Source organism: Ischnura elegans, chromosome 1 (assembly GCF_921293095.1).
Source record: "Ischnura elegans chromosome 1, ioIscEleg1.1, whole genome shotgun sequence".
NCBI classification, from domain to species: domain Eukaryota; kingdom Metazoa; phylum Arthropoda; class Insecta; order Odonata; family Coenagrionidae; genus Ischnura; species Ischnura elegans.
Genome location: NC_060246.1, coordinates 108,356,941 through 108,380,485, shown reverse-complemented (window position 1 = coordinate 108,380,485; position 23,545 = coordinate 108,356,941). Strand labels below are relative to the sequence as shown.

Here is a 23,545-nt window from a genome sequence, read left to right as displayed (position 1 = left end):
ATGTCCCTCCGGGGCACTTCGTGCAATTTTTCCGGGGTTCCGGGACGGTTTTTCGGGTATTTTGCGTGATGAGGTCGGATGGTGCGGCGGCGGTGTGCGGCGAGAGTTTTTGAGGCGAGGAACGGTCTCGGAATGGCGAATTTTAGGCGTGAGAATGGGAAAAAATTCGCATGAAAGTGTTGTGTGGAGACTCCGGGAGTTTTGGTGTCGTCGGCGGGTCCGGGAGAGTCGTAGGAGCGTCGCGGACGTAACGGACGCGGTCCGTTTTCCGGGCCTTCGGTGCCATCTGTCGTGTGGGATCGCAGCGTCCTTCGTGGAGCATCCTGCGTTCGCTTCCCAGGGGAATGCTTTGGTCCTGGGAAATTCCCAAAAAATTGCCATTTCCGGGGACTCGAAGAAGTCACTCAAAATCTTCCAGAAAACGTCAAGAAACACGATGAGAGAGCATTATCCTACTCACTCGAGTCATGCATTTTCTTTCGAAATGCTGAAATTCCGGGGAATCTGATGAAAAAATGCTTAAAAAGTCCTCTCCGAGGAATTGATTAAAAACTGCCTAAAAAGTCCTCTCCGGGGACTGGAAAAAATGTCCAAAATCTTCATCAATGGCTAGAATACGGGACGGAAGAATCGGCATCAGTCAATAATTTCGGATGTTTTTGCAAAAAATATCGGCATGAAATGCAACTCTCCGAAAGAAAGCAATTCACGGTTTCATTGGACACCTGTGTTTCGTCATCATTCGCGACCCTCATTTTTTTACACTTGAAGTAAACAGAGTGCCGACGCCATCGTCGGCCTCCGGGTCGAACTATCTGCCAGCGGCACGGCCCCCGCGAAATTCGACTGCGCTTTCAGTGGAAGGCGTTCATTGTTAGCGACGACTCCTTGGTAACGCGGATGAATGCCGCGTGTATTTCACCAGAAGCGTGATGCGTCCGTCTTGTCTCGTCGTATTCGCAAGAAAAACTTGGAATTCTCGAGGAAACCTACGCTTGGCGGTCATTTTCCATGTTCACTCGATCCGGTGAATATTTGGAAGTTATTTTATAAATCTTGCATTCACCTAATTTCCGTGTGAAAAGTGTGGGGAAACTGTTTCGACAGCTTTCCGGAAGGTTTTCTTAAAAGTGAAAAATTTCATCATCATTCCCACGACGTATGTCACTCTTGGCATGCGAGTCCCGTACCCATATACTACACTCCTATGTTAGCCATAAGGCCGAGGAGCCGGAAAAATTGTGCCCGGCTCTGCACTAGGATCAGTGCACTGCATTAGATGAACTTTTCTGCAGTGTTAGTGAGGGCATATTATTCATCCTCTTCAAACGATGTCTCATGTTAAAAAATTATGTTTTCTGTCAGTTTTTATTTTTTGTGCTGTTGCTTGTTATTTTACAGACATGGTTTGAATGTAAAATGGTGATAAAATAAATGAATGAAGTGGTGGCCAGTGTTATTTTCTTCTTTCCTTCGCCCATTCGTTTCTTGCCTCACGAATCTCCGGACTTTGTCGAATTTTCGCGATTCGGGAATTTTTTAAATGAAACAAGGAAGAGAAACATCTGTTCTCATCAGCTTTTCTGATTTTTGGAACCATTTATGTTGGGCCGATCCCGGCGGTACTGCAATACCGGGCCAACCCGCGGCAGGGATGGAGTAAACTCCGGGGACCCCGCCCATGTTCAAAAATCAGATTAATATTCTGGTCCAGCAATGCTGGACGTATCAGATATTAAGCTGATAAGAACAGATACTACACTTTGATCTTAGCCATAAGGCCGAGAAGCGATAATTAATAATTTTTCCGGGGTTCCGGGACGGTTTTTCGGGTATTTTGCGTGAGGAGGTCGGATGCTGCGGCGGTGGTGTGCGGCGAGAGTTTTTGAGGCGAGGAACGGTCTCGGAATGGCGAATTTTAGGCGTGAGAATGGGAAAAAATTCGCATGAAAGTGTTGTGTGGAGACTCCGGGAGTTTTGGTGTCGTCGGCGGGTCCGGGAGAGTCGTAGGAGCGTCGCGGACGTAACGGACGCGGTCCGTTTTCCGGGCCTTCGGTGCCATCTGTCGTGTGGGATCGCAGCGTCCTTCGTGGAGCATCCTGCGTTCGCTTCCCAGGGGAATGCTTTGGTCCTGGGAAATTCCCAAAAAATTGCCATTTCCGGGGACTCGAAGAAGTCACTCAAAATCTTCCAGAAAACGTCAATAAACACGATGAGAGAGCATTATCCTACTCACTCGAGTCATGCATTTTCTTTCGAAATGCTGAAATTCCGGGGAATCTGATGAAAAAATGCTTAAAAAGTCCTCTCCGAGGAATTGATTAAAAACTGCCTAAAAAGTCCTCTCCGGGGACTGGAAAAAATGTCCAAAATCTTCATCAATGGCTAGAATACGGGACGGAAGAATCGGCATCAGTCAATAATTTCGGATGTTTTTGCAAAAAATATCGGCATGAAATGCAACTCTCCGAAAGAAAGCAATTCACGGTTTCATTGGACACCTGTGTTTCGTCATCATTCGCGACCCTCATTTTTTTACACTTGAAGTAAACAGAGTGCCGACGCCATCGTCGGCCTCCGGGTCGAACTATCTGCCAGCGGCACGGCCCCCGCGAAATTCGACTGCGCTTTCAGTGGAAGGCGTTCATTGTTAGCGACGACTCCTTGGTAACGCGGATGAATGCCGCGTGTATTTCACCAGAAGCGTGATGCGTCCGTCTTGTCTCGTCATATTCGCAAGAAAAACTTGGAATTCTCGAGGAAACCTACGCTTGGCGGTCATTTTCCATGTTCACTCGATCCGGTGAATATTTGGAAGTTATTTTATAAATCTTGCATTCACCTAATTTCCGTGTGAAAAGTGTGCGGAAACTGTTTCGACAGCTTTCCGGAAGGTTTTCTTAAAAGTGAAAAATTTCATCATCATTCCCACGACGTATGTCACTCTTGGCATGCGAGTCCCGTACCCATATACTACACTCCTATGTTAGCCATAAGGCCGAGGAGCCGGAAAAATTGTGCCCGGCTCTGCACTAGGATCAGTGCACTGCATTAGATGAACTTTTCTGCAGTGTTAGTGAGGGCATATTATTCATCCTCTTCAAACGATGTCTCATGTTAAAAAATTATGTTTTCTGTCAGTTTTTATTTTTTGTGCTGTTGCTTGTTATTTTACAGACATGGTTTGAATGTAAAATGGTGATAAAATAAATGAATGAAGTGGTGGCCAGTGTTATTTTCTTCTTTCCTTCGCCCATTCGTTTCTTGCCTCACGAATCTCCGGACTTTGTCGAATTTTCGCGATTCGGGAATTTTTTAAATGAAACAAGGAAGAGAAACATCTGTTCTCATCAGCTTTTCTGATTTTTGGAACCATTTATGTTGGGCCGATCCCGGCGGTACTGCAATACCGGGCCAACCCGCGGCAGGGATGGAGTAAACTCCGGGGACCCCGCCCATGTTCAAAAATCAGATTAATATTCTGGTCCAGCAATGCTGGACGTATCAGATATTAAGCTGATAAGAACAGATACTACACTTTGATCTTAGCCATAAGGCCGAGAAGCGATAATTAATAATTTTTCCGGGGTTCCGGGACGGTTTTTCGGGTATTTTGCGTGAGGAGGTCGGATGCTGCGGCGGTGGTGTGCGGCGAGAGTTTTTGAGGCGAGGAACGGTCTCGGAATGGCGAATTTTAGGCGTGAGAATGGGAAAAAATTCGCATGAAAGTGTTGTGTGGAGACTCCGGGAGTTTTGGTGTCGTCGGCGGGTGCGGGAGAGTCGTAGGAGCGTCGCGGACGTAACGGACGCGGGCCGTTTTCCGGGCCTTCGGTGCCATCTGTCGTGTGGGATCGCAGCGTCCTTCGTGGAGCATCCTGCGTTCGCTTCCCAGGGGAATGCTTTGGTCCTGGGAAATTCCCAAAAAATTGCCATTTCCGGGGACTCGAAGAAGTCACTCAAAATCTTCCAGAAAACGTCAATAAACACGATGAGAGAGCATTATCCTACTCACTCGAGTCATGCATTTTCTTTCGAAATGCTGAAATTCCGGGGAATCTGATGAAAAAATGCTTAAAAAGTCCTCTCCGAGGAATTGATTAAAAACTGCCTAAAAAGTCCTCTCCGGGGACTGGAAAAAATGTCCAAAATCTTCATCAATGGCTAGAATACGGGACGGAAGAATCGGCATCAGTCAATAATTTCGGATGTTTTTGCAAAAAATATCGGCATGAAATGCAACTCTCCGAAAGAAAGCAATTCACGGTTTCATTGGACACCTGTGTTTCGTCATCATTCGCGACCCTCATTTTTTTACACTTGAAGTAAACAGAGTGCCGACGCCATCGTCGGCCTCCGGGTCGAACTATCTGCCAGCGGCACGGCCCCCGCGAAATTCGACTGCGCTTTCAGTGGAAGGCGTTCATTGTTAGCGACGACTCCTTGGTAACGCGGATGAATGCCGCGTGTATTTCACCAGAAGCGTGATGCGTCCGTCTTGTCTCGTCATATTCGCAAGAAAAACTTGGAATTCTCGAGGAAACCTACGCTTGGCGGTCATTTTCCATGTTCACTCGATCCGGTGAATATTTGGAAGTTATTTTATAAATCTTGCATTCACCTAATTTCCGTGTGAAAAGTGTGGGGAAACTGTTTCGACAGCTTTCCGGAAGGTTTTCTTAAAAGTGAAAAATTTCATCATCATTCCCACGACGTATGTCACTCTTGGCATGCGAGTCCCGTACCCATATACTACACTCCTATGTTAGCCATAAGGCCGAGGAGCCGGAAAAATTGTGCCCGGCTCTGCACTAGGATCAGTGCACTGCATTAGATGAACTTTTCTGCAGTGTTAGTGAGGGCATATTATTCATCCTCTTCAAACGATGTCTCATGTTAAAAAATTATGTTTTCTGTCAGTTTTTATTTTTTGTGCTGTTGCTTGTTATTTTACAGACATGGTTTGAATGTAAAATGGTGATAAAATAAATGAATGAAGTGGTGGCCAGTGTTATTTTCTTCTTTCCTTCGCCCATTCGTTTCTTGCCTCACGAATCTCCGGACTTTGTCGAATTTTCGCGATTCGGGAATTTTTTAAATGAAACAAGGAAGAGAAACATCTGTTCTCATCAGCTTTTCTGATTTTTGGAACCTTTTATGTTGGGCCGATCCCGGCGGTACTGCAATACCGGGCCAACCCGCGGCAGGGATGGAGTAAACTCCGGGGACCCCGCCCATGTTCAAAAATCAGATTAATATTCTGGTCCAGCAATGCTGGACGTATCAGATATTAAGCTGATAAGAACAGATACTACACTTTGATCTTAGCCATAAGGCCGAGAAGCGATAATTAATAAATTTTTCCGGGGTTCCGGGACGGTTTTTCGGGTATTTTGCGTGATGAGGTCGGATGGTGCGGCGGCGGTGTGCGGCGAGAGTTTTTGAGGCGAGGAACGGTCTCGGAATGGCGAATTTTAGGCGTGAGAATGGGAAAAAATTCGCATGAAAGTGTTGTGTGGAGACTCCGGGAGTTTTGGTGTCGTCGGCGGGTCCGGGAGAGTCGTAGGAGCGTCGCGGACGTAACGGACGCGGTCCGTTTTCCGGGCCTTCGGTGCCATCTGTCGTGTGGGATCGCAGCGTCCTTCGTGGAGCATCCTGCGTTCGCTTCCCAGGGGAATGCTTTGGTCCTGGGAAATTCCCAAAAAATTGCCATTTCCGGGGACTCGAAGAAGTCACTCAAAATCTTCCAGAAAACGTCAATAAACACGATGAGAGAGCATTATCCTACTCACTCGAGTCATGCATTTTCTTTCGAAATGCTGAAATTCCGGGGAATCTGATGAAAAAATGCTTAAAAAGTCCTCTCCGAGGAATTGATTAAAAACTGCCTAAAAAGTCCTCTCCGGGGACTGGAAAAAATGTCCAAAATCTTCATCAATGGCTAGAATACGGGACGGAAGAATCGGCATCAGTCAATAATTTCGGATGTTTTTGCAAAAAATATCGGCATGAAATGCAACTCTCCGAAAGAAAGCAATTCACGGTTTCATTGGACACCTGTGTTTCGTCATCATTCGCGACCCTCATTTTTTTACACTTGAAGTAAACAGAGTGCCGACGCCATCGTCGGCCTCCGGGTCGAACTATCTGCCAGCGGCACGGCCCCCGCGAAATTCGACTGCGCTTTCAGTGGAAGGCGTTCATTGTTAGCGACGACTCCTTGGTAACGCGGATGAATGCCGCGTGTATTTCACCAGAAGCGTGATGCGTCCGTCTTGTCTCGTCATATTCGCAAGAAAAACTTGGAATTCTCGAGGAAACCTACGCTTGGCGGTCATTTTCCATGTTCACTCGATCCGGTGAATATTTGGAAGTTATTTTATAAATCTTGCATTCACCTAATTTCCGTGTGAAAAGTGTGCGGAAACTGTTTCGACAGCTTTCCGGAAGGTTTTCTTAAAAGTGAAAAATTTCATCATCATTCCCACGACGTATGTCACTCTTGGCATGCGAGTCCCGTACCCATATACTACACTCCTATGTTAGCCATAAGGCCGAGGAGCCGGAAAAATTGTGCCCGGCTCTGCACTAGGATCAGTGCACTGCATTAGATGAACTTTTCTGCAGTGTTAGTGAGGGCATATTATTCATCCTCTTCAAACGATGTCTCATGTTAAAAAATTATGTTTTCTGTCAGTTTTTATTTTTTGTGCTGTTGCTTGTTATTTTACAGACATGGTTTGAATGTAAAATGGTGATAAAATAAATGAATGAAGTGGTGGCCAGTGTTATTTTCTTCTTTCCTTCGCCCATTCGTTTCTTGCCTCACGAATCTCCGGACTTTGTCGAATTTTCGCGATTCGGGAATTTTTTAAATGAAACAAGGAAGAGAAACATCTGTTCTCATCAGCTTTTCTGATTTTTGGAACCTTTTATGTTGGGCCGATCCCGGCGGTACTGCAATACCGGGCCAACCCGCGGCAGGGATGGAGTAAACTCCGGGGACCCCGCCCATGTTCAAAAATCAGATTAATATTCTGGTCCAGCAATGCTGGACGTATCAGATATTAAGCTGATAAGAACAGATACTACACTTTGATCTTAGCCATAAGGCCGAGAAGCGATAATTAATAAATTTTTCCGGGGTTCCGGGACGGTTTTTCGGGTATTTTGCGTGATGAGGTCGGATGGTGCGGCGGCGGTGTGCGGCGAGAGTTTTTGAGGCGAGGAACGGTCTCGGAATGGCGAATTTTAGGCGTGAGAATGGGAAAAAATTCGCATGAAAGTGTTGTGTGGAGACTCCGGGAGTTTTGGTGTCGTCGGCGGGTCCGGGAGAGTCGTAGGAGCGTCGCGGACGTAACGGACGCGGTCCGTTTTCCGGGCCTTCGGTGCCATCTGTCGTGTGGGATCGCAGCGTCCTTCGTGGAGCATCCTGCGTTCGCTTCCCAGGGGAATGCTTTGGTCCTGGGAAATTCCCAAAAAATTGCCATTTCCGGGGACTCGAAGAAGTCACTCAAAATCTTCCAGAAAACGTCAATAAACACGATGAGAGAGCATTATCCTACTCACTCGAGTCATGCATTTTCTTTCGAAATGCTGAAATTCCGGGGAATCTGATGAAAAAATGCTTAAAAAGTCCTCTCCGAGGAATTGATTAAAAACTGCCTAAAAAGTCCTCTCCGGGGACTGGAAAAAATGTCCAAAATCTTCATCAATGGCTAGAATACGGGACGGAAGAATCGGCATCAGTCAATAATTTCGGATGTTTTTGCAAAAAATATCGGCATGAAATGCAACTCTCCGAAAGAAAGCAATTCACGGTTTCATTGGACACCTGTGTTTCGTCATCATTCGCGACCCTCATTTTTTTACACTTGAAGTAAACAGAGTGCCGACGCCATCGTCGGCCTCCGGGTCGAACTATCTGCCAGCGGCACGGCCCCCGCGAAATTCGACTGCGCTTTCAGTGGAAGGCGTTCATTGTTAGCGACGACTCCTTGGTAACGCGGATGAATGCCGCGTGTATTTCACCAGAAGCGTGATGCGTCCGTCTTGTCTCGTCATATTCGCAAGAAAAACTTGGAATTCTCGAGGAAACCTACGCTTGGCGGTCATTTTCCATGTTCACTCGATCCGGTGAATATTTGGAAGTTATTTTATAAATCTTGCATTCACCTAATTTCCGTGTGAAAAGTGTGCGGAAACTGTTTCGACAGCTTTCCGGAAGGTTTTCTTAAAAGTGAAAAATTTCATCATCATTCCCACGACGTATGTCACTCTTGGCATGCGAGTCCCGTACCCATATACTACACTCCTATGTTAGCCATAAGGCCGAGGAGCCGGAAAAATTGTGCCCGGCTCTGCACTAGGATCAGTGCACTGCATTAGATGAACTTTTCTGCAGTGTTAGTGAGGGCATATTATTCATCCTCTTCAAACGATGTCTCATGTTAAAAAATTATGTTTTCTGTCAGTTTTTATTTTTTGTGCTGTTGCTTGTTATTTTACAGACATGGTTTGAATGTAAAATGGTGATAAAATAAATGAATGAAGTGGTGGCCAGTGTTATTTTCTTCTTTCCTTCGCCCATTCGTTTCTTGCCTCACGAATCTCCGGACTTTGTCGAATTTTCGCGATTCGGGAATTTTTTAAATGAAACAAGGAAGAGAAACATCTGTTCTCATCAGCTTTTCTGATTTTTGGAACCTTTTATGTTGGGCCGATCCCGGCGGTACTGCAATACCGGGCCAACCCGCGGCAGGGATGGAGTAAACTCCGGGGACCCCGCCCATGTTCAAAAATCAGATTAATATTCTGGTCCAGCAATGCTGGACGTATCAGATATTAAGCTGATAAGAACAGATACTACACTTTGATCTTAGCCATAAGGCCGAGAAGCGATAATTAATAAATTTTTCCGGGGTTCCGGGACGGTTTTTCGGGTATTTTGCGTGATGAGGTCGGATGGTGCGGCGGCGGTGTGCGGCGAGAGTTTTTGAGGCGAGGAACGGTCTCGGAATGGCGAATTTTAGGCGTGAGAATGGGAAAAAATTCGCATGAAAGTGTTGTGTGGAGACTCCGGGAGTTTTGGTGTCGTCGGCGGGTCCGGGAGAGTCGTAGGAGCGTCGCGGACGTAACGGACGCGGTCCGTTTTCCGGGCCTTCGGTGCCATCTGTCGTGTGGGATCGCAGCGTCCTTCGTGGAGCATCCTGCGTTCGCTTCCCAGGGGAATGCTTTGGTCCTGGGAAATTCCCAAAAAATTGCCATTTCCGGGGACTCGAAGAAGTCACTCAAAATCTTCCAGAAAACGTCAATAAACACGATGAGAGAGCATTATCCTACTCACTCGAGTCATGCATTTTCTTTCGAAATGCTGAAATTCCGGGGAATCTGATGAAAAAATGCTTAAAAAGTCCTCTCCGAGGAATTGATTAAAAACTGCCTAAAAAGTCCTCTCCGGGGACTGGAAAAAATGTCCAAAATCTTCATCAATGGCTAGAATACGGGACGGAAGAATCGGCATCAGTCAATAATTTCGGATGTTTTTGCAAAAAATATCGGCATGAAATGCAACTCTCCGAAAGAAAGCAATTCACGGTTTCATTGGACACCTGTGTTTCGTCATCATTCGCGACCCTCATTTTTTTACACTTGAAGTAAAAACAGAGTGCCGACGCCATCGTCGGCCTCCGGGTCGAACTATCTGCCAGCGGCACGGCCCCCGCGAAATTCGACTGCGCTTTCAGTGGAAGGCGTTCATTGTTAGCGACGACTCCTTGGTAACGCGGATGAATGCCGCGTGTATTTCACCAGAAGCGTGATGCGTCCGTCTTGTCTCGTCATATTCGCAAGAAAAACTTGGAATTCTCGAGGAAACCTACGCTTGGCGGTCATTTTCCATGTTCACTCGATCCGGTGAATATTTGGAAGTTATTTTATAAATCTTGCATTCACCTAATTTCCGTGTGAAAAGTGTGCGGAAACTGTTTCGACAGCTTTCCGGAAGGTTTTCTTAAAAGTGAAAAATTTCATCATCATTCCCACGACGTATGTCACTCTTGGCATGCGAGTCCCGTACCCATATACTACACTCCTATGTTAGCCATAAGGCCGAGGAGCCGGAAAAATTGTGCCCGGCTCTGCACTAGGATCAGTGCACTGCATTAGATGAACTTTTCTGCAGTGTTAGTGAGGGCATATTATTCATCCTCTTCAAACGATGTCTCATGTTAAAAAATTATGTTTTCTGTCAGTTTTTATTTTTTGTGCTGTTGCTTGTTATTTTACAGACATGGTTTGAATGTAAAATGGTGATAAAATAAATGAATGAAGTGGTGGCCAGTGTTATTTTCTTCTTTCCTTCGCCCATTCGTTTCTTGCCTCACGAATCTCCGGACTTTGTCGAATTTTCGCGATTCGGGAATTTTTTAAATGAAACAAGGAAGAGAAACATCTGTTCTCATCAGCTTTTCTGATTTTTGGAACCTTTTATGTTGGGCCGATCCCGGCGGTACTGCAATACCGGGCCAACCCGCGGCAGGGATGGAGTAAACTCCGGGGACCCCGCCCATGTTCAAAAATCAGATTAATATTCTGGTCCAGCAATGCTGGACGTATCAGATATTAAGCTGATAAGAACAGATACTACACTTTGATCTTAGCCATAAGGCCGAGAAGCGATAATTAATAAATTTTTCCGGGGTTCCGGGACGGTTTTTCGGGTATTTTGCGTGATGAGGTCGGATGGTGCGGCGGCGGTGTGCGGCGAGAGTTTTTGAGGCGAGGAACGGTCTCGGAATGGCGAATTTTAGGCGTGAGAATGGGAAAAAATTCGCATGAAAGTGTTGTGTGGAGACTCCGGGAGTTTTGGTGTCGTCGGCGGGTCCGGGAGAGTCGTAGGAGCGTCGCGGACGTAACGGACGCGGTCCGTTTTCCGGGCCTTCGGTGCCATCTGTCGTGTGGGATCGCAGCGTCCTTCGTGGAGCATCCTGCGTTCGCTTCCCAGGGGAATGCTTTGGTCCTGGGAAATTCCCAAAAAATTGCCATTTCCGGGGACTCGAAGAAGTCACTCAAAATCTTCCAGAAAACGTCAATAAACACGATGAGAGAGCATTATCCTACTCACTCGAGTCATGCATTTTCTTTCGAAATGCTGAAATTCCGGGGAATCTGATGAAAAAATGCTTAAAAAGTCCTCTCCGAGGAATTGATTAAAAACTGCCTAAAAAGTCCTCTCCGGGGACTGGAAAAAATGTCCAAAATCTTCATCAATGGCTAGAATACGGGACGGAAGAATCGGCATCAGTCAATAATTTCGGATGTTTTTGCAAAAAATATCGGCATGAAATGCAACTCTCCGAAAGAAAGCAATTCACGGTTTCATTGGACACCTGTGTTTCGTCATCATTCGCGACCCTCATTTTTTTACACTTGAAGTAAACAGAGTGCCGACGCCATCGTCGGCCTCCGGGTCGAACTATCTGCCAGCGGCACGGCCCCCGCGAAATTCGACTGCGCTTTCAGTGGAAGGCGTTCATTGTTAGCGACGACTCCTTGGTAACGCGGATGAATGCCGCGTGTATTTCACCAGAAGCGTGATGCGTCCGTCTTGTCTCGTCATATTCGCAAGAAAAACTTGGAATTCTCGAGGAAACCTACGCTTGGCGGTCATTTTCCATGTTCACTCGATCCGGTGAATATTTGGAAGTTATTTTATAAATCTTGCATTCACCTAATTTCCGTGTGAAAAGTGTGCGGAAACTGTTTCGACAGCTTTCCGGAAGGTTTTCTTAAAAGTGAAAAATTTCATCATCATTCCCACGACGTATGTCACTCTTGGCATGCGAGTCCCGTACCCATATACTACACTCCTATGTTAGCCATAAGGCCGAGGAGCCGGAAAAATTGTGCCCGGCTCTGCACTAGGATCAGTGCACTGCATTAGATGAACTTTTCTGCAGTGTTAGTGAGGGCATATTATTCATCCTCTTCAAACGATGTCTCATGTTAAAAAATTATGTTTTCTGTCAGTTTTTATTTTTTGTGCTGTTGCTTGTTATTTTACAGACATGGTTTGAATGTAAAATGGTGATAAAATAAATGAATGAAGTGGTGGCCAGTGTTATTTTCTTCTTTCCTTCGCCCATTCGTTTCTTGCCTCACGAATCTCCGGACTTTGTCGAATTTTCGCGATTCGGGAATTTTTTAAATGAAACAAGGAAGAGAAACATCTGTTCTCATCAGCTTTTCTGATTTTTGGAACCTTTTATGTTGGGCCGATCCCGGCGGTACTGCAATACCGGGCCAACCCGCGGCAGGGATGGAGTAAACTCCGGGGACCCCGCCCATGTTCAAAAATCAGATTAATATTCTGGTCCAGCAATGCTGGACGTATCAGATATTAAGCTGATAAGAACAGATACTACACTTTGATCTTAGCCATAAGGCCGAGAAGCGATAATTAATAAATTTTTCCGGGGTTCCGGGACGGTTTTTCGGGTATTTTGCGTGATGAGGTCGGATGGTGCGGCGGCGGTGTGCGGCGAGAGTTTTTGAGGCGAGGAACGGTCTCGGAATGGCGAATTTTAGGCGTGAGAATGGGAAAAAATTCGCATGAAAGTGTTGTGTGGAGACTCCGGGAGTTTTGGTGTCGTCGGCGGGTCCGGGAGAGTCGTAGGAGCGTCGCGGACGTAACGGACGCGGTCCGTTTTCCGGGCCTTCGGTGCCATCTGTCGTGTGGGATCGCAGCGTCCTTCGTGGAGCATCCTGCGTTCGCTTCCCAGGGGAATGCTTTGGTCCTGGGAAATTCCCAAAAAATTGCCATTTCCGGGGACTCGAAGAAGTCACTCAAAATCTTCCAGAAAACGTCAATAAACACGATGAGAGAGCATTATCCTACTCACTCGAGTCATGCATTTTCTTTCGAAATGCTGAAATTCCGGGGAATCTGATGAAAAAATGCTTAAAAAGTCCTCTCCGAGGAATTGATTAAAAACTGCCTAAAAAGTCCTCTCCGGGGACTGGAAAAAATGTCCAAAATCTTCATCAATGGCTAGAATACGGGACGGAAGAATCGGCATCAGTCAATAATTTCGGATGTTTTTGCAAAAAATATCGGCATGAAATGCAACTCTCCGAAAGAAAGCAATTCACGGTTTCATTGGACACCTGTGTTTCGTCATCATTCGCGACCCTCATTTTTTTACACTTGAAGTAAACAGAGTGCCGACGCCATCGTCGGCCTCCGGGTCGAACTATCTGCCAGCGGCACGGCCCCCGCGAAATTCGACTGCGCTTTCAGTGGAAGGCGTTCATTGTTAGCGACGACTCCTTGGTAACGCGGATGAATGCCGCGTGTATTTCACCAGAAGCGTGATGCGTCCGTCTTGTCTCGTCATATTCGCAAGAAAAACTTGGAATTCTCGAGGAAACCTACGCTTGGCGGTCATTTTCCATGTTCACCATCGATCCGGTGAATATTTGGAAGTTATTTTATAAATCTTGCATTCACCTAATTTCCGTGTGAAAAGTGTGGGGAAACTGTTTCGACAGCTTTCCGGAAGGTTTTCTTAAAAGTGAAAAATTTCATCATCATTCCCACGACGTATGTCACTCTTGGCATGCGAGTCCCGTACCCATATACTACACTCCTATGTTAGCCATAAGGCCGAGGAGCCGGAAAAATTGTGCCCGGCTCTGCACTAGGATCAGTGCACTGCATTAGATGAACTTTTCTGCAGTGTTAGTGAGGGCATATTATTCATCCTCTTCAAACGATGTCTCATGTTAAAAAATTATGTTTTCTGTCAGTTTTTATTTTTTGTGCTGTTGCTTGTTATTTTACAGACATGGTTTGAATGTAAAATGGTGATAAAATAAATGAATGAAGTGGTGGCCAGTGTTATTTTCTTCTTTCCTTCGCCCATTCGTTTCTTGCCTCACGAATCTCCGGACTTTGTCGAATTTTCGCGATTCGGGAATTTTTTAAATGAAACAAGGAAGAGAAACATCTGTTCTCATCAGCTTTTCTGATTTTTGGAACCTTTTATGTTGGGCCGATCCCGGCGGTACTGCAATACCGGGCCAACCCGCGGCAGGGATGGAGTAAACTCCGGGGACCCCGCCCATGTTCAAAAATCAGATTAATATTCTGGTCCAGCAATGCTGGACGTATCAGATATTAAGCTGATAAGAACAGATACTACACTTTGATCTTAGCCATAAGGCCGAGAAGCGATAATTAATAAATTTTTCCGGGGTTCCGGGACGGTTTTTCGGGTATTTTGCGTGATGAGGTCGGATGGTGCGGCGGCGGTGTGCGGCGAGAGTTTTTGAGGCGAGGAACGGTCTCGGAATGGCGAATTTTAGGCGTGAGAATGGGAAAAAATTCGCATGAAAGTGTTGTGTGGAGACTCCGGGAGTTTTGGTGTCGTCGGCGGGTCCGGGAGAGTCGTAGGAGCGTCGCGGACGTAACGGACGCGGTCCGTTTTCCGGGCCTTCGGTGCCATCTGTCGTGTGGGATCGCAGCGTCCTTCGTGGAGCATCCTGCGTTCGCTTCCCAGGGGAATGCTTTGGTCCTGGGAAATTCCCAAAAAATTGCCATTTCCGGGGACTCGAAGAAGTCACTCAAAATCTTCCAGAAAACGTCAATAAACACGATGAGAGAGCATTATCCTACTCACTCGAGTCATGCATTTTCTTTCGAAATGCTGAAATTCCGGGGAATCTGATGAAAAAATGCTTAAAAAGTCCTCTCCGAGGAATTGATTAAAAACTGCCTAAAAAGTCCTCTCCGGGGACTGGAAAAAATGTCCAAAATCTTCATCAATGGCTAGAATACGGGACGGAAGAATCGGCATCAGTCAATAATTTCGGATGTTTTTGCAAAAAATATCGGCATGAAATGCAACTCTCCGAAAGAAAGCAATTCACGGTTTCATTGGACACCTGTGTTTCGTCATCATTCGCGACCCTCATTTTTTTACACTTGAAGTAAACAGAGTGCCGACGCCATCGTCGGCCTCCGGGTCGAACTATCTGCCAGCGGCACGGCCCCCCGCGAAATTCGACTGCGCTTTCAGTGGAAGGCGTTCATTGTTAGCGACGACTCCTTGGTAACGCGGATGAATGCCGCGTGTATTTCACCAGAAGCGTGATGCGTCCGTCTTGTCTCGTCATATTCGCAAGAAAAACTTGGAATTCTCGAGGAAACCTACGCTTGGCGGTCATTTTCCATGTTCACCGCGATCCGGTGAATATTTGGAAGTTATTTTATAAATCTTGCATTCACCTAATTTCCGTGTGAAAAGTGTGCGGAAACTGTTTCGACAGCTTTCCGGAAGGTTTTCTTAAAAGTGAAAAATTTCATCATCATTCCCACGACGTATGTCACTCTTGGCATGCGAGTCCCGTACCCATATACTACACTCCTATGTTAGCCATAAGGCCGAGGAGCCGGAAAAATTGTGCCCGGCTCTGCACTAGGATCAGTGCACTGCATTAGATGAACTTTTCTGCAGTGTTAGTGAGGGCATATTATTCATCCTCTTCAAACGATGTCTCATGTTAAAAAATTATGTTTTCTGTCAGTTTTTATTTTTTGTGCTGTTGCTTGTTATTTTACAGACATGGTTTGAATGTAAAATGGTGATAAAATAAATGAATGAAGTGGTGGCCAGTGTTATTTTCTTCTTTCCTTCGCCCATTCGTTTCTTGCCTCACGAATCTCCGGACTTTGTCGAATTTTCGCGATTCGGGAATTTTTTAAATGAAACAAGGAAGAGAAACATCTGTTCTCATCAGCTTTTCTGATTTTTGGAACCTTTTATGTTGGGCCGATCCCGGCGGTACTGCAATACCGGGCCAACCCGCGGCAGGGATGGAGTAAACTCCGGGGACCCCGCCCATGTTCAAAAATCAGATTAATATTCTGGTCCAGCAATGCTGGACGTATCAGATATTAAGCTGATAAGAACAGATACTACACTTTGATCTTAGCCATAAGGCCGAGAAGCGATAATTAATAAATTTTTCCGGGGTTCCGGGACGGTTTTTCGGGTATTTTGCGTGATGAGGTCGGATGGTGCGGCGGCGGTGTGCGGCGAGAGTTTTTGAGGCGAGGAACGGTCTCGGAATGGCGAATTTTAGGCGTGAGAATGGGAAAAAATTCGCATGAAAGTGTTGTGTGGAGACTCCGGGAGTTTTGGTGTCGTCGGCGGGTCCGGGAGAGTCGTAGGAGCGTCGCGGACGTAACGGACGCGGTCCGTTTTCCGGGCCTTCGGTGCCATCTGTCGTGTGGGATCGCAGCGTCCTTCGTGGAGCATCCTGCGTTCGCTTCCCAGGGGAATGCTTTGGTCCTGGGAAATTCCCAAAAAATTGCCATTTCCGGGGACTCGAAGAAGTCACTCAAAATCTTCCAGAAAACGTCAATAAACACGATGAGAGAGCATTATCCTACTCACTCGAGTCATGCATTTTCTTTCGAAATGCTGAAATTCCGGGGAATCTGATGAAAAAATGCTTAAAAAGTCCTCTCCGAGGAATTGATTAAAAACTGCCTAAAAAGTCCTCTCCGGGGACTGGAAAAAATGTCCAAAATCTTCATCAATGGCTAGAATACGGGACGGAAGAATCGGCATCAGTCAATAATTTCGGATGTTTTTGCAAAAAAATATCGGCATGAAATGCAACTCTCCGAAAGAAAGCAATTCACGGTTTCATTGGACACCTGTGTTTCGTCATCATTCGCGACCCTCATTTTTTTTACACTTGAAGTAAACAGAGTGCCGACGCCATCGTCGGCCTCCGGGTCGAACTATCTGCCAGCGGCACGGCCCCCGCGAAATTCGACTGCGCTTTCAGTGGAAGGCGTTCATTGTTAGCGACGACTCCTTGGTAACGCGGATGAATGCCGCGTGTATTTCACCAGAAGCGTGATGCGTCCGTCTTGTCTCGTCATATTCGCAAGAAAAACTTGGAATTCTCGAGGAAACCTACGCTTGGCGGTCATTTTCCATGTTCACTCGATCCGGTGAATATTTGGAAGTTATTTTATAAATCTTGCATTCACCTAATTTCCGTGTGAAAAGTGTGGGGAAACTGTTTCGACAGCTTTCCGGAAGGTTTTCTTAAAAGTGAAAAATTTCATCATCATTCCCACGACGTATGTCACTCTTGGCATGCGAGTCCCGTACCCATATACTACACTCCTATGTTAGCCATAAGGCCGAGGAGCCGGAAAAATTGTGCCCGGCTCTGCACTAGGATCAGTGCACTGCATTAGATGAACTTTTCTGCAGTGTTAGTGAGGGCATATTATTCATCCTCTTCAAACGATGTCTCATGTTAAAAAATTATGTTTTCTGTCAGTTTTTATTTTTTGTGCTGTTGCTTGTTATTTTACAGACATGGTTTGAATGTAAAATGGTGATAAAATAAATGAATGAAGTGGTGGCCAGTGTTATTTTCTTCTTTCCTTCGCCCATTCGTTTCTTGCCTCACGAATCTCCGGACTTTGTCGAATTTTCGCGATTCGGGAATTTTTTAAATGAAACAAGGAAGAGAAACATCTGTTCTCATCAGCTTTTCTGATTTTTGGAACCATTTATGTTGGGCCGATCCCGGCGGTACTGCAATACCGGGCCAACCCGCGGCAGGGATGGAGTAAACTCCGGGGACCCCGCCCATGTTCAAAAATCAGATTAATATTCTGGTCCAGCAATGCTGGACGTATCAGATATTAAGCTGATAAGAACAGATACTACACTTTGATCTTAGCCATAAGGCCGAGAAGCGATAATTAATAAATTTTTCCGGGGTTCCGGGACGGTTTTTCGGGTATTTTGCGTGATGAGGTCGGATGGTGCGGCGGCGGTGTGCGGCGAGAGTTTTTGAGGCGAGGAACGGTCTCGGAATGGCGAATTTTAGGCGTGAGAATGGGAAAAAATTCGCATGAAAGTGTTGTGTGGAGACTCCGGGAGTTTTGGTGTCGTCGGCGGGTCCGGGAGAGTCGTAGGAGCGTCGCGGACGTAACGGACGCGGTCCGTTTTCCGGGCCTTCGGTGCCATCTGTCGTGTGGGATCGCAGCGTCCTTCGTGGAGCATCCTGCGTTCGCTTCCCAGGGGAATGCTTTGGTCCTGGGAAATTCCCAAAAAATTGCCATTTCCGGGGACTCGAAGAAGTCACTCAAAATCTTCCAGAAAACGTCAATAAACACGATGAGAGAGCATTATCCTACTCACTCGAGTCATGCATTTTCTTTCGAAATGCTGAAATTCCGGGGAATCTGATGAAAAAATGCTTAAAAAGTCCTCTCCGAGGAATTGATTAAAAACTGCCTAAAAAGTCCTCTCCGGGGACTGGAAAAAATGTCCAAAATCTTCATCAATGGCTAGAATACGGGACGGAAGAATCGGCATCAGTCAATAATTTCGGATGTTTTTGCAAAAAATATCGGCATGAAATGCAACTCTCCGAAAGAAAGCAATTCACGGTTTCATTGGACACCTGTGTTTCGTCATCATTCGCGACCCTCATTTTTTTACACTTGAAGTAAACAGAGTGCCGACGCCATCGTCGGCCTCCGGGTCGAACTATCTGCCAGCGGCACGGCCCCCGCGAAATTCGACTGCGCTTTCAGTGGAAGGCGTTCATTGTTAGCGACGACTCCTTGGTAACGCGGATGAATGCCGCGTGTATTTCACCAGAAGCGTGATGCGTCCGTCTTGTCTCGTCATATTCGCAAGAAAAACTTGGAATTCTCGAGGAAACCTACGCTTGGCGGTCATTTTCCATGTTCACTCGATCCGGTGAATATTTGGAAGTTATTTTATAAATCTTGCATTCACCTAATTTCCGTGTGAAAAGTGTGCGGAAACTGTTTCGACAGCTTTCCGGAAGGTTTTCTTAAAAGTGAAAAATTTCATCATCATTCCCACGACGTATGTCACTCTTGGCATGCGAGTCCCGTACCCATATACTACACTCCTATGTTAGCCATAAGGCCGAGGAGCCGGAAAAATTGTGCCCGGCTCTGCACTAGGATCAGTGCACTGCATTAGATGAACTTTTCTGCAGTGTTAGTGAGGGCATATTATTCATCCTCTTCAAACGATGTCTCATGTTAAAAAATTATGTTTTCTGTCAGTTTTTATTTTTTGTGCTGTTGCTTGTTATTTTACAGACATGGTTTGAATGTAAAATGGTGATAAAATAAATGAATGAAGTGGTGGCCAGTGTTATTTTCTTCTTTCCTTCGCCCATTCGTTTCTTGCCTCACGAATCTCCGGACTTTGTCGAATTTTCGCGATTCGGGAATTTTTTAAATGAAACAAGGAAGAGAAACATCTGTTCTCATCAGCTTTTCTGATTTTTGGAACCATTTATGTTGGGCCGATCCCGGCGGTACTGCAATACCGGGCCAACCCGCGGCAGGGATGGAGTAAACTCCGGGGACCCCGCCCATGTTCAAAAATCAGATTAATATTCTGGTCCAGCAATGCTGGACGTATCAGATATTAAGCTGATAAGAACAGATACTACACTTTGATCTTAGCCATAAGGCCGAGAAGCGATAATTAATAAATTTTTCCGGGGTTCCGGGACGGTTTTTCGGGTATTTTGCGTGATGAGGTCGGATGGTGCGGCGGCGGTGTGCGGCGAGAGTTTTTGAGGCGAGGAACGGTCTCGGAATGGCGAATTTTAGGCGTGAGAATGGGAAAAAATTCGCATGAAAGTGTTGTGTGGAGACTCCGGGAGTTTTGGTGTCGTCGGCGGGTCCGGGAGAGTCGTAGGAGCGTCGCGGACGTAACGGACGCGGTCCGTTTTCCGGGCCTTCGGTGCCATCTGTCGTGTGGGATCGCAGCGTCCTTCGTGGAGCATCCTGCGTTCGCTTCCCAGGGGAATGCTTTGGTCCTGGGAAATTCCCAAAAAATTGCCATTTCCGGGGACTCGAAGAAGTCACTCAAAATCTTCCAGAAAACGTCAATAAACACGATGAGAGAGCATTATCCTACTCACTCGAGTCATGCATTTTCTTTCGAAATGCTGAAATTCCGGGGAATCTGATGAAAAAATGCTTAAAAAGTCCTCTCCGAGGAATTGATTAAAAACTGCCTAAAAAGTCCTCTCCGGGGACTGGAAAAAATGTCCAAAATCTTCATCAATGGCTAGAATACGGGACGGAAGAATCGGCATCAGTCAATAATTTCGGATGTTTTTGCAAAAAATATCGGCATGAAATGCAACTCTCCGAAAGAAAGCAATTCACGGTTTCATTGGACACCTGTGTTTCGTCATCATTCGCGACCCTCATTTTTTTACACTTGAAGTAAACAGAGTGCCGACGCCATCGTCGGCCTCCGGGTCGAACTATCTGCCAGCGGCACGGCCCCGCGAAATTCGACTGCGCTTTCAGTGGAAGGCGTTCATTGTTAGCGACGACTCCTTGGTAACGCGGATGAATGCCGCGTGTATTTCACCAGAAGCGTGATGCGTCCGTCTTGTCTCGTCATATTCGCAAGAAAAACTTGGAATTCTCGAGGAAACCTACGCTTGGCGGTCATTTTCCATGTTCACTCGATCCGGTGAATATTTGGAAGTTATTTTATAAATCTTGCATTCACCTAATTTCCGTGTGAAAAGTGTGCGGAAACTGTTTCGACAGCTTTCCGGAAGGTTTTCTTAAAAGTGAAAAATTTCATCATCATTCCCACGACGTATGTCACTCTTGGCATGCGAGTCCCGTACCCATATACTACACTCCTATGTTAGCCATAAGGCCGAGGAGCCGGAAAAATTGTGCCCGGCTCTGCACTAGGATCAGTGCACTGCATTAGATGAACTTTTCTGCAGTGTTAGTGAGGGCATATTATTCATCCTCTTCAAACGATGTCTCATGTTAAAAAATTATGTTTTCTGTCAGTTTTTATTTTTTGTGCTGTTGCTTGTTATTTTACAGACATGGTTTGAATGTAAAATGGTGATAAAATAAATGAATGAAGTGGTGGCCAGTGTTATTTTCTTCTTTCCTTCGCCCATTCGTTTCTTGCCTCACGAATCTCCGGACTTTGTCGAATTTTCGCGATTCGGGAATTTTTTAAATGAAACAAGGAAGAGAAACATCTGTTCTCATCAGCTTTTCTGATTTTTGGAACCTTTTATGTTGGGCCGATCCCGGCGGTACTGCAATACCGGGCCAACCCGCGGCAGGGATGGAGTAAACTCCGGGGACCCCGCCCATGTTCAAAAATCAGATTAATATTCTGGTCCAGCAATGCTGGACGTATCAGATATTAAGCTGATAAGAACAGATACTACACTTTGATCTTAGCCATAAGGCCGAGAAGCGATAATTAATAAATTTTTCCGGGGTCCGGGACGGTTTTTCGGGTATTTTGCGTGATGAGGTCGGATGGTGCGGCGGCGGTGTGCGGCGAGAGTTTTTGAGGCGAGGAACGGTCTCGGAATGGCGAATTTTAGGCGTGAGAATGGGAAAAAATTCGCATGAAAGTGTTGTGTGGAGACTCCGGGAGTTTGGTGTCGTCGGCGGGTCCGGGAGAGTCGTAGGGAGCGTCGCGGACGTAACGGACGCGGTCCGTTTTCCGGGCCTTCGGTGCCATCTGTCGTGTGGGATCGCAGCGTCCTTCGTGGAGCATCCTGCGTTCGCTTCCCAGGGGAATGCTTTGGTCCTGGGAAATTCCCAAAAAATTGCCATTTCCGGGGACTCGAAGAAGTCACTCAAAATCTTCCAGAAAACGTCAATAAACACGATGAGAGAGCATTATCCTACTCACTCGAGTCATGCATTTTCTTTCGAAATGCTGAAATTCCGGGGAATCTGATGAAAAAATGCTTAAAAAGTCCTCTCCGAGGAATTGATTAAAAACTGCCTAAAAAGTCCTCTCCGGGGACTGGAAAAAATGTCCAAAATCTTCATCAATGGCTAGAATACGGGACGGAAGAATCGGCATCAGTCAATAATTTCGGATGTTTTTGCAAAAAATATCGGCATGAAATGCAACTCTCCGAAAGAAAGCAATTCACGGTTTCATTGGACACCTGTGTTTCGTCATCATTCGCGACCCTCATTTTTTTACACTTGAAGTAAACAGAGTGCCGACGCCATCGTCGGCCCTCCGGGTCGAACTATCTGCCAGCGGCACGGCCCCCCGCGAAATTCGACTGCGCTTTCAGTGGAAGGCGTTCATTGTTAGCGACGACTCCTTGGTAACGCGGATGAATGCCGCGTGTATTTCACCAGAAGCGTGATGCGTCCGTCTTGTCTCGTCGTATTCGCAAGAAAAACTTGGAATTCTCGAGGAAACCTACGCTTGGCGGTCATTTTCCATGTTCACTCGATCCGGTGAATATTTGGAAGTTATTTTATAAATCTTGCATTCACCTAATTTCCGTGTGAAAAGTGTGCGGAAACTGTTTCGACAGCTTTCCGGAAGGTTTTCTTAAAAGTGAAAAATTTCATCATCATTCCCACGACGTATGTCACTCTTGGCATGCGAGTCCCGTACCCATATACTACACTCCTATGTTAGCCATAAGGCCGAGGAGCCGGAAAAATTGTGCCCGGCTCTGCACTAGGATCAGTGCACTGCATTAGATGAACTTTTCTGCAGTGTTAGTGAGGGCATATTATTCATCCTCTTCAAACGATGTCTCATGTTAAAAAATTATGTTTTCTGTCAGTTTTTATTTTTTGTGCTGTTGCTTGTTATTTTACAGACATGGTTTGAATGTAAAAATGGTGATAAAATAAATGAATGAAGTGGTGGCCAGTGTTATTTTCTTCTTTCCTTCGCCCATTCGTTTCTTGCCTCACGAATCTCCGGACTTTGTCGAATTTTCGCGATTCGGGAATTTTTTAAATGAAACAAGGAAGAGAAAACATCTGTTCTCATCAGCTTTTCTGATTTTTGGAACCTTTTATGTTGGGCCGATCCCGGCGGTACTGCAATACCGGGCCAACCGCGGCAGGGATGGAGTAAACTAGGGGACCCCGCCCATGTTCAAAAATCAGATTAATATTCTGGTCCAGCAATGCTGGACGTATCAGATATTAAGCTGATAAGAACAGATACTACACTTTGATCTTAGCCATAAGGCCGAGAAGCGATAATTAATAAATTTTTCCGGGGTTCCGGGACGGTTTTTCGGGTATTTTGCGTGATGAGGTCGGATGGTGCGGCGGCGGTGTGCGGCGAGAGTTTTTGAGGCGAGGAACGGTCTCGGAATGGCGAATTTTAGGCGTGAGAATGGGAAAAAATTCGCATGAAAGTGTTGTGTGGAGACTCCGGGAGTTTTGGTGTCGTCGGCGGGTCCGGGAGAGTCGTAGGAGCGTCGCGGACGTAACGGACGCGGTCCGTTTTCCGGGCCTTCGGTGCCATCTGTCGTGTGGGATCGCAGCGTCCTTCGTGGAGCATCCTGCGTTCGCTTCCCAGGGGAATGCTTTGGTCCTGGGAAATTCCCAAAAAATTGCCATTTCCGGGGACTCGAAGAAGTCACTCAAAATCTTCCAGAAAACGTCAATAAACACGAT

The 23,545-nt window shown here is 46.2% G+C and overlaps 13 non-coding genes across 13 annotated transcripts; all 13 read right to left on the bottom strand.

Moving 5' to 3' along the window:
- Nucleotides 1-1,600: 1,600 nt before the first annotated feature.
- Nucleotides 1,601-1,793, bottom strand: LOC124173834. The gene has a single exon (XR_006868794.1). It is a non-coding gene; the product is annotated as a U2 spliceosomal RNA (small nuclear RNA).
- A 1,583-nt stretch (nt 1,794-3,376) lies between these two features.
- LOC124173833 lies at nt 3,377-3,569 on the bottom strand. The gene has a single exon (XR_006868793.1). It is a non-coding gene; the product is annotated as a U2 spliceosomal RNA (small nuclear RNA).
- Nucleotides 3,570-5,152: 1,583 nt separating this feature from the next.
- Nucleotides 5,153-5,345, bottom strand: LOC124173832. Its single transcript, XR_006868792.1, has one exon. It is a non-coding gene; the product is annotated as a U2 spliceosomal RNA (small nuclear RNA).
- A 1,584-nt stretch (nt 5,346-6,929) lies between these two features.
- On the bottom strand, nt 6,930-7,122 carry LOC124173830. The gene has a single exon (XR_006868790.1). It is a non-coding gene; the product is annotated as a U2 spliceosomal RNA (small nuclear RNA).
- A 1,584-nt stretch (nt 7,123-8,706) lies between these two features.
- On the bottom strand, nt 8,707-8,899 carry LOC124173829. Its single transcript, XR_006868789.1, has one exon. It is a non-coding gene; the product is annotated as a U2 spliceosomal RNA (small nuclear RNA).
- A 1,586-nt stretch (nt 8,900-10,485) lies between these two features.
- LOC124173828 lies at nt 10,486-10,678 on the bottom strand. The gene has a single exon (XR_006868788.1). It is a non-coding gene; the product is annotated as a U2 spliceosomal RNA (small nuclear RNA).
- A 1,584-nt stretch (nt 10,679-12,262) lies between these two features.
- On the bottom strand, nt 12,263-12,455 carry LOC124173827. Its single transcript, XR_006868787.1, has one exon. It is a non-coding gene; the product is annotated as a U2 spliceosomal RNA (small nuclear RNA).
- Nucleotides 12,456-14,041: 1,586 nt separating this feature from the next.
- Nucleotides 14,042-14,234, bottom strand: LOC124173826. Its single transcript, XR_006868786.1, has one exon. It is a non-coding gene; the product is annotated as a U2 spliceosomal RNA (small nuclear RNA).
- A 1,586-nt stretch (nt 14,235-15,820) lies between these two features.
- On the bottom strand, nt 15,821-16,013 carry LOC124173825. Its single transcript, XR_006868785.1, has one exon. It is a non-coding gene; the product is annotated as a U2 spliceosomal RNA (small nuclear RNA).
- A 1,586-nt stretch (nt 16,014-17,599) lies between these two features.
- Nucleotides 17,600-17,792, bottom strand: LOC124173824. The gene has a single exon (XR_006868784.1). It is a non-coding gene; the product is annotated as a U2 spliceosomal RNA (small nuclear RNA).
- A 1,584-nt stretch (nt 17,793-19,376) lies between these two features.
- LOC124173823 lies at nt 19,377-19,569 on the bottom strand. Its single transcript, XR_006868783.1, has one exon. It is a non-coding gene; the product is annotated as a U2 spliceosomal RNA (small nuclear RNA).
- A 1,583-nt stretch (nt 19,570-21,152) lies between these two features.
- Nucleotides 21,153-21,345, bottom strand: LOC124173822. The gene has a single exon (XR_006868782.1). It is a non-coding gene; the product is annotated as a U2 spliceosomal RNA (small nuclear RNA).
- Nucleotides 21,346-22,932: 1,587 nt separating this feature from the next.
- On the bottom strand, nt 22,933-23,123 carry LOC124173839. The gene has a single exon (XR_006868798.1). It is a non-coding gene; the product is annotated as a U2 spliceosomal RNA (small nuclear RNA).
- Between the last annotated feature and the right edge of the window lie 422 nt (nt 23,124-23,545).